This window comes from Crotalus tigris, unplaced genomic scaffold (assembly GCF_016545835.1).
Source record: "Crotalus tigris isolate CLP2741 ecotype Arizona unplaced genomic scaffold, ASM1654583v1 scf7180000020033.632256, whole genome shotgun sequence".
Taxonomy (NCBI): domain Eukaryota; kingdom Metazoa; phylum Chordata; class Lepidosauria; order Squamata; family Viperidae; genus Crotalus; species Crotalus tigris.
Genome location: NW_024097828.1, coordinates 489,046 through 501,049, shown reverse-complemented (window position 1 = coordinate 501,049; position 12,004 = coordinate 489,046). Strand labels below are relative to the sequence as shown.

General features: G+C 39.1%; 1 protein-coding gene and 1 long non-coding RNA gene across 8 annotated transcripts in view; one reads left to right on the top strand and one right to left on the bottom strand.

The window, feature by feature from the left end:
* Window positions 1-2,533, top strand: part of LOC120318083 — a 93,527-nt gene extending 90,994 nt beyond the window's left edge. For both annotated transcript variants that reach the window (XR_005559404.1, XR_005559405.1), the window contains exon 2: window positions 203-2,533. This is a non-coding gene — a long non-coding RNA (uncharacterized LOC120318083). The remainder of the gene's footprint in view (window positions 1-202) is intronic.
* HEMK1 (HemK methyltransferase family member 1) overlaps window positions 1-12,004 on the bottom strand; it is a 44,010-nt gene that overhangs the window by 24,250 nt on the left and 7,756 nt on the right. The gene's annotated exons all lie outside the window — the stretch shown is intronic.

Below are 12,004 nucleotides of genomic sequence, written 5' to 3'. Positions count from 1 at the left end.
ACTTAAGGGCACTAGTAGAAAAGTTTAAGATCACTACAGTCAAAACTGCATTTCAACAGATTCTATGTAATACTGTAGCGCAGCATTTATTTTTACTCAGAAGCAAGTTCTACATTTCTCTGATAAGTCCTTGTAGGTCTGCTGCCTTTGTTTGTTAATGGGTCACATTTACCTCATAAAATTTTCTTCCTTTCTCCAACAGAATTTGAACTCCTGGCTGATGCTGGAAGAATAGGAGGTAGCCATGGCTAAGAGGGCCTGTGCACACCTTTGGGTTGTGTGCCTTTATCCCATTCTTGGACCAGTAGGCTCCGCTCACTATCATCATGCTGTTGTGATCCCATTTGAACTATTGCTATGCGCTTTAAATAAGACTGCCCTTGAGGAGTATCCAGAAGCTTCAGCTGATGTTTAGTCCTGTTGCTCCTGATTCTGGAGGTAACACAGAATCGGCTTAACTATTAGCTGTTTAGTATCTGATTGTTAATAAATTTATCTAATACCTTTTTAATGCCTCTCAAACGGGCAATCATTGCTAACTTTCTGGAAGCAAATTCAATAGTTTAATCATTTTAGAGTTGTAAATGCTGTCAGCTGTTTGGCTTATGAAATATCACTGCCTCAGGGGTTACACTGGTCACCAGTGTGCTTCTGGGTGAAATTTAAAGTGTTGGTTGTCATCTGTAAAGCCCTTCACCGCATAGGACTGGATTACCCTGTCTTCTCCCAGCTGTTTCTATCTATCCAATCTGGTCTAGCAGGATGGGTATGTTCTGGATCCCATGAACTATTGGATGTCAGCTGGCAGGGACCAGATGGCCCTTCTCTGCCATAATGCTTGCCCTCTGGAACATTCTTTCTCCAGAGAATGACTCTGTTGGCCTTTGGAAGGCCTTGAAGGCCTGGTGATGAGCCTGGGCCTGGGATCCTGAGTGTGTGAAGGGCCTTGTTTCCCTGGTTATGTTGTCACCGACAGATTATAGTATCTTCTGGCCTGCTATTTGTGTTTAATTTTTTCTCTGTATTTTAATTGTTTTCCCGGTTGTTCATCGCCCAGAGTTACTAGTTTGAAATGGGTGGCTATACAAACTGAATAAACAATCAAATTAAAAAATGCTTGGTTCTAGTTAAAAAAAAAAAACAGCTTCCCAATGTTTCTATATCTTTTAAAAATCTGAATCTAACCTTTGTACATGAACAAAATCCACAAAGAGCACAAACGTTTGTAGGTATGAAAACATAAAACCGAAAAGGCTTTTCTTTAACTCCAACAACCATCTGTAGTTTGTAAACAATGAACTGGCATGAATAAGTCTGTTTTTTTTCCCTTATTTTTGCATTAGGTGCTGAATGACTCGAAAAGCAAACTGTGTATTTGTATACCTAGTGTTCACAGACCCCTCCTTCTCCTCCTCCTCTTCCAGCCAGCCAGCAATACAAAGTAGGTCATAGTGCAGCAGAGGCCACAGAAACCTAGAAGGAAAACTTTCCCATCTCTCCCAATTACTCAAAGGGAATAAATGTAATTGTGTGGCACTGTAAGTGACCACTGTGGAAACATTTCAGACTTTGTAAAAGGTAATAAAATAAAGCAGCTGGCACAAATGAGTTCTTGAGAGTGCAATTACACCCTATAGACTTATTTAAGTGAGAGTGCCTATCACCACCCATCTCTGCCATTTTGGCCGCTCTATGCACCGCTGTCCTTGCTCTGCTTGCCCGTTGACCTTCATCATCTTCTTCTTCCCACTGCTAAAGTGCATCTGACCTGTCTCTTTGTGAAGCTGTGCAAAGCTTATGCAGCCAGTAGCTGCCTCACAAACCGCCCGGTGAAATGCGCCTTGCCACCAGTGGGAGGAAGAAGACTATGAAGGTCAGTTGGGGTGGGCTAGGCAGTGGAGCACAAGGTGGCTTGGAGTGGTGGTGGTGTGGTGCAGGAACAAGGGAGCCCTGGGTGGCCAAAATGGCAGAGACAGGGGTGGTGAGGGAGAAAGGTATGGGGGGGGGAGTTGAGGCCAAAGTGATCTTGGCAGGGCAGAACGAGTGTGAAATCTTGATCAAACTATTACAACTGGGATTACTGAAACTGTTGTTGCCAATGCTATGTCCACAGGATGTTTCAGTTAGCAGCGGAAATCCCAATCCCAATTAGGATCATTAAACAAAGACTTCCTGCAATTTGTAACCCAGTATAAACTGTCTCTTATATGTAAATTCTAGAGTCCCAATAAGGAGCAAGATGTTAATACATGCATACAACTCAGATTTCTCTAGTCAAGATAAAAGATCAGCAAAGGTATGACAGGACTAAGAGATGCTTTCGGGACAATCTAGCAAACCATTGTGAACTTTTTCTAATCTGGGCAGTCTGTAAGCAGTGAAATACTATTACAGACTCTGGGCAGTCTGTAAGCAGTGAAATACTATTTTTCTTATTAAATGATCAATGAAATTGAATCCTGTATATGTGTCTTTGTATTTGTGTTTTCCACTCTTCTCCTGAAAACTAAAATAAAGTACTAAAAGTAAAAAAGACCAGTTTCTTGTATAACTAATAATATATCATCACCTCCCCTTTTCTATTGCTTTGAGGGATAATATAAAGCAAACTTTGATCTGCTAATTGATTTCATTGATTTTAGTCAAGTCATCATTAAGGGATCGTGATAATTTTTCCACTGAAAAATGCCCAAGATATTCAATATTTCTTCTTAGGAATAGCAAAAGCCATTTTTTAAAAGATACCCAGTTCTGTTAGAAGTTTTGCTAAGATTCAATGGCATGTTTTTACAAAAACGGTCCAATAGCTATGCAATGTTTTTCAGAAAACATGTAATATTGGAAGTGCATTGCAGTAAAACAGAAACTGCAGTGCAGATAGGACTCAGCCAAAGGAGCCAATGGACTAGAAAATGTGACTGCTTGCTTCCCTCCTCTCCTTATCAAGTAAAATAATTTGGCCATGAACCGAGGAACCAAATAGTTCCATGGCATTTTATACTGTAGAACCAAAATACACTGATGGAGCAGATATCTGGAAGAAGGAGAAGAGATTCAAGGATTGTAACTATTTTCACCATCAAATTATAGAGGATCCACAAAGCCCAAATACACACACAGAAGGCCAACTGCAATGTCACAGGAAACAGCCAAGGAAGACATATCATAGGGATCACCACTTGGGGTTTTCTACGTGAAGAAGGCCCAGGTTTTAATTCTAGGCACATCCAGGCATCCTCTCCTCTCCATTTTTCTGCCTGTTCTATTTCTTTCATGCAGAATTTAGGCTGGAATTGTAACCATACTTAAGAAAGAATCTAAGACTAGCTCTGTTTTGTGTCTTCTGAAATGCTAAAGATCTGAAAAACCTCTGACCTGGTCCAAACTGTTTCAGGAAAACTGCTTTATATCAGCCAGAGCCTGACTCATGTCAAGAGTTACCACTGTAATTCACTCAAAATTCAAAAGCCAATAGAATAAATTACTTGTATTCAGTAAACCACTTATTTCAGTCATTTGCTGTGGGAAAGCTACAGTCCTGTTGTAAAAAGATGAAAGTACCCAGAATGGTTCAGAAAGGTTTTTGAGGCGTATTAGTGCGTTTCTCTGAAACAAAGGAACAAAGAACAGGAACAAATATTTCTAGAAGAAAAAGTAGGTTGTAAAATAAATACAAACTTTGACCAAACTTACTTTCCTTTTCTCTAAAAAGCGAAACATCAATAGGGAAGAAGAAACAGCAGGAAGCCTATTAAAACAGCAGAGCAATAATTCCTAGAAGTCAACCCAATAAAATAGCTGTTCTCTGAATTTAAAACCAATCTGCCCCCTAGTGGCCAGCCCCCCTTTTTTTTACAGAAATAAGCAGTAACAAGACAAAGCATACAAAAATCCCATTTTTCTACATCGCCCATCACTTTATTCTTTTTCAGGAAAACCAGTTAAATAGTAGAAAACAGTAAGCTATATAAATTAAATGCATTACATCTACAAAAAAAGGAAAAAGAAACAGCTGAAACTAGTTTATACTAATACGATTCAGTATTGGAACCAAAGCAGACAGACTTCTTAGATCTGTTATGGGCACCCTTGCTCTAGCTCAGTGGTTCTCAACCTGTGGGTCGGGACCCCATTTGGGGTCGAACAACCATTTCACGGGGGTCGCCAAACAACGCAGTCTGCCATTTTTTCCCCCTTTTCCTTAGCTGTGCTACTCCCTTTTATTCTATTGGCTTTTGAAAGCCATAGAATAGACTCTCTTGAATAGAGTCTAATTCTATTGGCTTTCAAAAGCCAATAGGAATTGTCCAGGCTGTCTCTGCCCTGCTGAGCCCGCCAAAAGTCCCATTCTGCAAACGGTGCTGCACCAGTTGAGTAGTCCTCGACTTACGACCAGTTGAGTAGTCCTCGACTTACGACCGGTTGGGGGGTTGCGCCATTAAAAAGGTTGAGAACCACTGCTCTAGCTATTAAGAACTTCTTAAAGGAGCTATAGCTTCACTACATGGGCTCATAAAAATACCAGTTAAGTTTAGGAGGCATTAGGGAAGCAGTGGTGGGTAACACTCGCTTTCTAGCAGGAAAGGAATGGGGCTCCTATTGTGCTCATCTATAAACAGAAATTCAAATGCAAAAACAACTCATCCCTTAAGACTACAAAATATATCTGAGGACAAAAAAACAGATTGGATAAAATGGAATGTAGAAATGTTGAAAACATCAGAGAGAAAGAAAGTGATAAGAGAAGCAAAAAAGGAGAAAGAGAAAAACATTTTCAAGAAACATGGAAAAGCAAAAGCCTCACATAAAGAAACTTTATTCAATTTACTTCTTATACCTATAGCAGCAGTCATGAATATATGGAAAAACTTTTTGATTCAGCAAAACACATCGATTAAGAAAGATACTGGTCAAAGGAAAAAGATCAAAGTGAAAATTAAGAAAATAGATGATGGGATCTACCAGAGAGAATATTTAAAAAAGAAACATTTGTTTGAATATGACTAAAGAAATAGAAAAGATTCTGAATACATATGTCATTCTAAGAGAGATGAATTCCTTAAATAATACTGTATGTTTCCCCCCCTTTTTATTTTATTTCTTGATATAAGTAATATAATACTGCTGAAATGGCCTAGATGAAGGAAATGTTTTAGATAATTAAATGTGTCTGAATTTAGGGAAATTATAATGTATAAAAAAGAAAAAAATGTTTTGAATAAGACCTAAAGAATTAGATGACTAGGCACATTAAATGGAATATTTAAAGATTAAATATAATTTATCAAAATAATAAGAACTATATTATTTCAAGATTTGCAAAGAAGACATTTTGGGGAAAAGGGGAAATCAACTAAATGTACTATGTGGATTATGGATTATAGAAACCAATTGTTAATGATTTTTCTTTACAAATGTAAACCCAGCAAACACACTGTTTACCAACTATTAAGTGATTTATGTTTTAAAAAATCAATAAAATATATGGAAAAAAATACTAGCTGAGTTCAGGAAGCATTAGTGAAGCAGTGGTGGGCAACACTTGGCTTTCTAGCAGCAAAGGAACGGGGTTCCTATTGTGCTCATCTATAAACAGAAATTCAGTATTGTAAATAAGTTGCTAGCACGGCATTCCAAGTCTCGCAAAAAAGAAGTGCAGTCATTTTGGAAAACTTTAATAATAACAACATCATAAGAACAGAGCTGGAAGGGACTTTGAAGGTCAGTCCAATCCTCTACTCAAGCAGGAGATCCTACACCATTTCAGGCAAATGGTTGTCCAATCTCTTCTTAAAAGCCCCCAGTGTTGGAGCACCCACAACCTCTGGAAGCAAGTCATTCCACTAATGAATTGTTCTCACTTTCAGGAAATTTCTCTGTAGTTCTAGGTTGCTTCTCTCCTTGATTAGTTTCCATCTATTACTTCTTGTTCTCCCTTCAGGTGTTTTGGAGAATAGGCTGACACTCTGTTCTTTGTGAAGACACGAATCCAAAGAAATAGCTAATCTTACAATAAATACTGTACACACAGCACTGGACTGCAATACCATGCTTATTCCTTTACCTCTTTAGGAACCCAAAGGAAGCTCTGTTGGGTTACTGTTCCTTCCTTATTTCCTTTTCTTCTCAGTCTGCACTGGAGTACACATTAGCTAAGGAAACAAGGAAAATCTTCCATGCACATAAAACACATTATTAACCATTTTCATTTGGAAGACTCCCTGAAAATTTCATCAAGCAAATTGGTTGATTTATTGTAAATGTCATCAAGTTTTATAAATAAATATTATGGTCAGCCAATTAGAGAGCAGAAAAAGGCTGTATGTTCTTCTGGTAAACAAAAAAAGAGAAGCATTTTGTAGCTGCAGTTTCTTTCATCATCTACCATTTAAATGACATTCCTGGAAAAAGACCCACAAGAAAATCCTGTTGTTTTGAAATAAGCAAAGTGACCTTACACAGCCTATGAACTTTGAGTGATTAAAAGACTGGCCAGCCACTCAGCTTGTGCAACAAGATTTATATAAATATTGTACTGGTCATTCTTGGAAGACACACAGTCATGTAGCTCTGTCTTGCTAGGTGCTGCTTGGGCACTTAGTTTTTCTCTATTCTTTTTGATCATGGTGTACTTTTTTGATTAAGCTGCATGAAACTCGCTCGCTTGTTTTTATCACTCTTCTCTGATTGCACAGGAGCGTGGTCATGAGGTTCTCTATGTTGCATAATCCTTTCCTTTTCCCCATCTTGTTTTGTTTCATTTTAATTTCGGCATGTGGGGGGGGGATTATTCATCTCACTTTCCAATGCCTTCACAGCCTGCTGTCTCCTTTGCCGCCATCCCCTTCCAATGCGAGCATGCACTTGGGCTGCACTTCCGTCCTACATCTTTTGGGGGTAGGGGTGGATGAGAAGGGGACTGCCAATGGGTCCAAGATCTGAGGGGCAGATTGCTGCGAAAGTGGAAGCGGGATCAGAGGAAAAAGCAAAACTGGGGCTAAGCAGGCATTGGCTGAGCCAAGAAGGTGTCAGTGCTGGGCCAACAAAATTGAGGATGGGGCATGGGGTGGTGGTGGCGGCGGGGAGAAGACGTGAAGGAAGTCAGAGTACGATGATGATGATGATGATTACCAATACACCCAAACCTAGCTAAATACATTAAATCCAAGATATGGTAGAAATACCCAGAATCATGGAGCACATCAACCTCTGCCTCTCTACCTGCTTTCAATTTGATGGACAAATATTACCAACAAATCAGAGGCCTCGTAGCAAAAGCCCTTATACAGTCTCTAGAAATACTACTAAAAATATGGATCTGGCTTACAGATACGTCATAATAAAAAAGGGAGAACTAGAGAAGACACATGAAACAATCAACAACATCTTCAAAGAAATAAAATTCACAATGTGAGAAGAAAATATAACATGCTGCTCTCCCTAAATATTCTCATCAGAAGAGGAAATGATAGCAATTTAGAAATGCAAGTCTATGGAAAAATAATCTGCATTAATCAAATGCTATTATCAAAGTAATAGTCATACCTTCCACAAGAGGAGCTGTGCAAGAACATTATTCAGACAAATGCGCTGCAGCAATACAGAACACCAGAAAAAGTAACAGACTGCCTATACAACAGCAGTCCCCAACCTTTGTGGCTTGTGCAAGCAGTGGGCTGGTGTGCATGCATGTGCATGCACAGCTCAATTCATGTGAGTGGTGGGCCAAAGCACACATACATGCACACGACTGCAAGTTGAACTATGTGCGTGTATGCAAGCCCACTGCTTGCATGAGTTAAACTGCGCATGCGCATATGTGCCAGCTTGCCGCTCATGCAAGTCGAGCCGCAAACACATGTGTGCCGGCCCAATAGTGGGCCGTGGCATGGGGGCTGGGGACACCTGCTATACAAAATCTCCCAACAAAATGGATACCCACACAACTTTATCAAAAAACCTACTATAGCACAAGCAATACAAGCTATGAAAAATAGAACAGTACTATACATCAAAAATATTTTAGAAACAACCGACAGATTATTACAACCACACAGCATCACTGTGGTAAATAAACTAACGAAAGCCCTCCAAAACAACTTAAACCAAAAAGCCCAGTAGCCCAAAAAGGAAAAAAAAAAACCCAAAGGTATTTACAACATACAGTGTGACTGTGACAAGTGTAACAGTAGGACAACTGGGCAGAAGACTACAGAGTGCATCCATGAAGACCACCTAGCACAGGGGTTCCCAATCAGGGGTGCTTGCATCCCCTAGGGGTGCGAGATGATATTCCGGGGGCGCGAAAACTTGGGTTTTCAAAATTATAGTGTATATGCATAATTTGTTGCCGTTATTCAAACTTTTGTAAGGGGTGCGAGAATATATCAGAAGTGTTCTAGGGGTGTGGAGTATAGAAAAGGTTGGGAGCTGCATACCGAGCAGTTAGAAGGCACAATGAAACTCCTTAATATCAACTTCCAGTCTTGCATCGTAGCGAGGGATTGCAAAGTTCTGCAGGTTTCGCCCTGCCAGGGGACCTTAAATGGGTCTAAAGTCGCCCTGGAGAGGCAACGGAGGGTCCCCCCTGCTGATGGCAGAATGATGGCGGTCAATCCGTTTGATCCAGGGGAAGCCCTCCAACCTGACAGGAGAAAGGCTAGCCACACCTCGGTGACTAGCACAACCTACTGAGAGCCGAAGTCCAAACGCACTAACCAGAAGAATTGTGAACAGCGTGCTTGGAACTAGGTGAGAATATCGATCTTCTCTCTCCTATTTTGTAACTGATTTTCTGGAAAACATCCTGAAGAAGCAAAAAATCCTCCGAAAGTGAGAAGGCAGGGGGCCACACCCCCACTCTTCCATAGATGGAAGCAGCGAATTAATGTTTATGGGGGACAAAAATATATTGAAATGAAGTTAATAATACTACAGTCTGGATAAATCTGAAAATTATGAAAACTGTTAAGTATTGATGAAATTATAAGAAAATAATTATTTGCCTTAAAAGTTGGAAAATGAACAGCTACTGATATCTACTGGAGGATTAGAGTGTAAAACTACAGCTACATTGACTCAGAAATTGGCAAGATGCCAAGAAATCAAGAAAAACTTGTTCCTTTGAACCTTAGTGACTTTTAACCAAATAAAAAACAGCTGGGAACATAGGAAAGAAAATACACTGGGCTATCTACTACAGAGTGAGAACTACATTTGTTTTAAAAACTGCTGACCTTCTGGGATTATAAATACTTACTGAACTGTGACTTCTAAGCTCAAGAACTGTTTGCAGAGAAAGAAAAACCTTGACTTTTGGCTAATCTTCTGGGGGGAATTTACTGGAAAGCTCTTAGGTGGCTAAATATTCTGGATTGCAATTTTGGCTGGTTGATAATTGTGACCCCTGAATAGAAGAACTGTTATAAAATACTGCTTTCAATGATGCTTCGACAATTGGAAACACATCGGATTGCAAAAATCATATGTAAAGATAAAAACTATATAAGATTTGGTTGTTTGGATTTTAAGATTGGCTGGTTTCACAAGGCTAATCACAGAGACTATGGTACCGGTGAATGATTATCTGGAGGGGGGAGACAAAATGGATGTTGCATACATATCTAAAAGTGACAGGAAACCACACCTAATATTCCCTTCTGAAGGTCCCAGCCTGGAATATCAGACATCTGCAGGAGCAACACTCCAAGACAAGGCGAATACCTTCCAGGAGGAAATGTATGCAATGCTGTGATAGATTCAAATGACAATTGTTTCAAATCATGAGATTAAAAACAACTTTGATGGCATAAATGAGCACATCTTCATCCTAAACCTATAATTTAAAAACACTCAGAAAATGACGATAAAGAATGAACAGACAAATCAGATAACAGAACATAAACCAGAGGAAAGTGACTCAAATAGGAAAGCTACAAATGAAGAGAACCACAGCTTAATAAAATCAAAGGAAAATTTGCAAGATTTCGCCAAAGTAATGAAAATGGAAAAGATATTTTATCTTTCAGAATTTCAAAACAAACTTGAGGATAAGAAAGAAGATCTAACAAAATGGATTACAGAACGGCCAGGAGAATCATTAGAATTTGGAAGACAAAAAAAGTACATCCTACTTAATTTGTCTTTTCTATTCCCAACAATACTCATAAAAATACAGGAAGATCCCCTGGCAAGCGGAACATGCTTACGTGGAAAGATACATGGAAAAAGAAGAAGGCCAGATTCAAGAGATTTGTTTCGACTTACCAGATGGAGTTCTATATGACTAAACACTTGTTTGAATATGATTAAAGGCATAGATAAATTTTGGATATAAAGGGGCCCTACAGTAAGAAAAATAAAATATATAAGTAGTATAGTGCTTTTTATAATATATGAGATGTAAAAATATTGGGATGATGTATGTGAATGAAAAGTTTGGATATTTAAAAATAATTAATTTTGAGAAAATTATGACTGATAAGAATGGTTTGAATACTGAGGGGAAATTAAGCTTAAGTAAGAATCTTGAAAACAGGACGTATAGTGACTTAATAAGATGACTTTTACAAATACAATTGAAACATAAGCCGATTAGAAAAGATATTATATGTGGATGTTATTGTTATTTGTACAAACACAAGAAAAATGTTTATATCCAACCTTGTATATATCTAAAGTATTAAGAATTATATCCGTTTAATGTTGACAAAGGAGAATATTACCGGAAGAAGAGAAGATCAAAGAAATATAAGATAGAAAAATGTGGGTTAGACAGCATCACCACCAGATGGATCCATAGCTGGCTGACCAGCCGTACTCAGCATGAGGACTTCAATGGAACCGCATCTACACGGAGGGAAGTGTGTAGTGGGGTGCCCCAAGGCTCTGTTTTGGGCGCAGTGTTCTTCAACATCTTCATCAACGATTTGGACGAGGGGATAGGTGGGAAAATCATCAAATTTGCAGACGACACCAAGCTGGCAGGAATAGCCAACACTCCAGAAGACAGGCTTAGGATACAGGAGGATCTGGACAGACTTGAACACTGGGCGCTATCTAACAAAATGAAATTCAATGGTGAAAAAAGTAAGGTTCTACATTTAGGCAAGAAAAACCAAATGTACAGGTATAGTATAGGAGGTACCTTGCTCAATAGTAGTAACTGTTAGAGGGCCCCGGGAGTCCTAGTGGACAATCACTTAAATATGAGCCAGCAGTGTGCTGCAGCTGCCAAAAAGGCCAACACAGTGTTGGGCTGCATTAACAGAGGGATAGAATCAAGATCACGTGAAGTATTAATACCACTTTACAATGCCTTGGTAAGGTCACACTTGGAATACTGCATCCAGTTTTGGCCACCATGATGTAAAAAAGATGTTGAGACTCTAGAAAAAGTCAGAGAAGAGCAACAAAGATGATTAGGGGACTGGAGGCTAAAGCATATAAGGAAAGGCTGCTGGAATTGGGTATGTCTAGTTTAATGAAGAGAAGGACGAGGGGGGACATGATAGCAGTGTTCCAGTATCTCAGGGGACTGCCACAAAGAAGAGGGAGTCAAGCTATTTTCCAAGGCGCCTGAAGGCAGGACAAGAAGCAACGGATGGAAACTAATCAAGGAGAGAAGCAACCTAGATCTAAGGAGAAACTTCCTGACAGTTAGAACAATTAACCAGTGGAACAACCTGCCTCCTGGAAGTTTTTAAGAAGACAGCCATTTGTCTGAAATGGTATAGAGTTTCCTGCCTGAGCAGGGGGTTGGACTAGATGACCTCCAAGGTCCCTTCCAACGTTATTATTATTATATCATTAACTAATATACTGATTATGGAATTATAGAAATTATTATTGTTTTAAAATATATGAATCCAGACAACACACTGTTTACTAAGCACTAAATATTGCTATTGTAAAAAATCAATAAAATATATTAAAAAAAGAAAAAAAAACTTCTTACTCTCACAATGCACAGAGAGACTCACCCATAATTTGAACTGGGAAACTG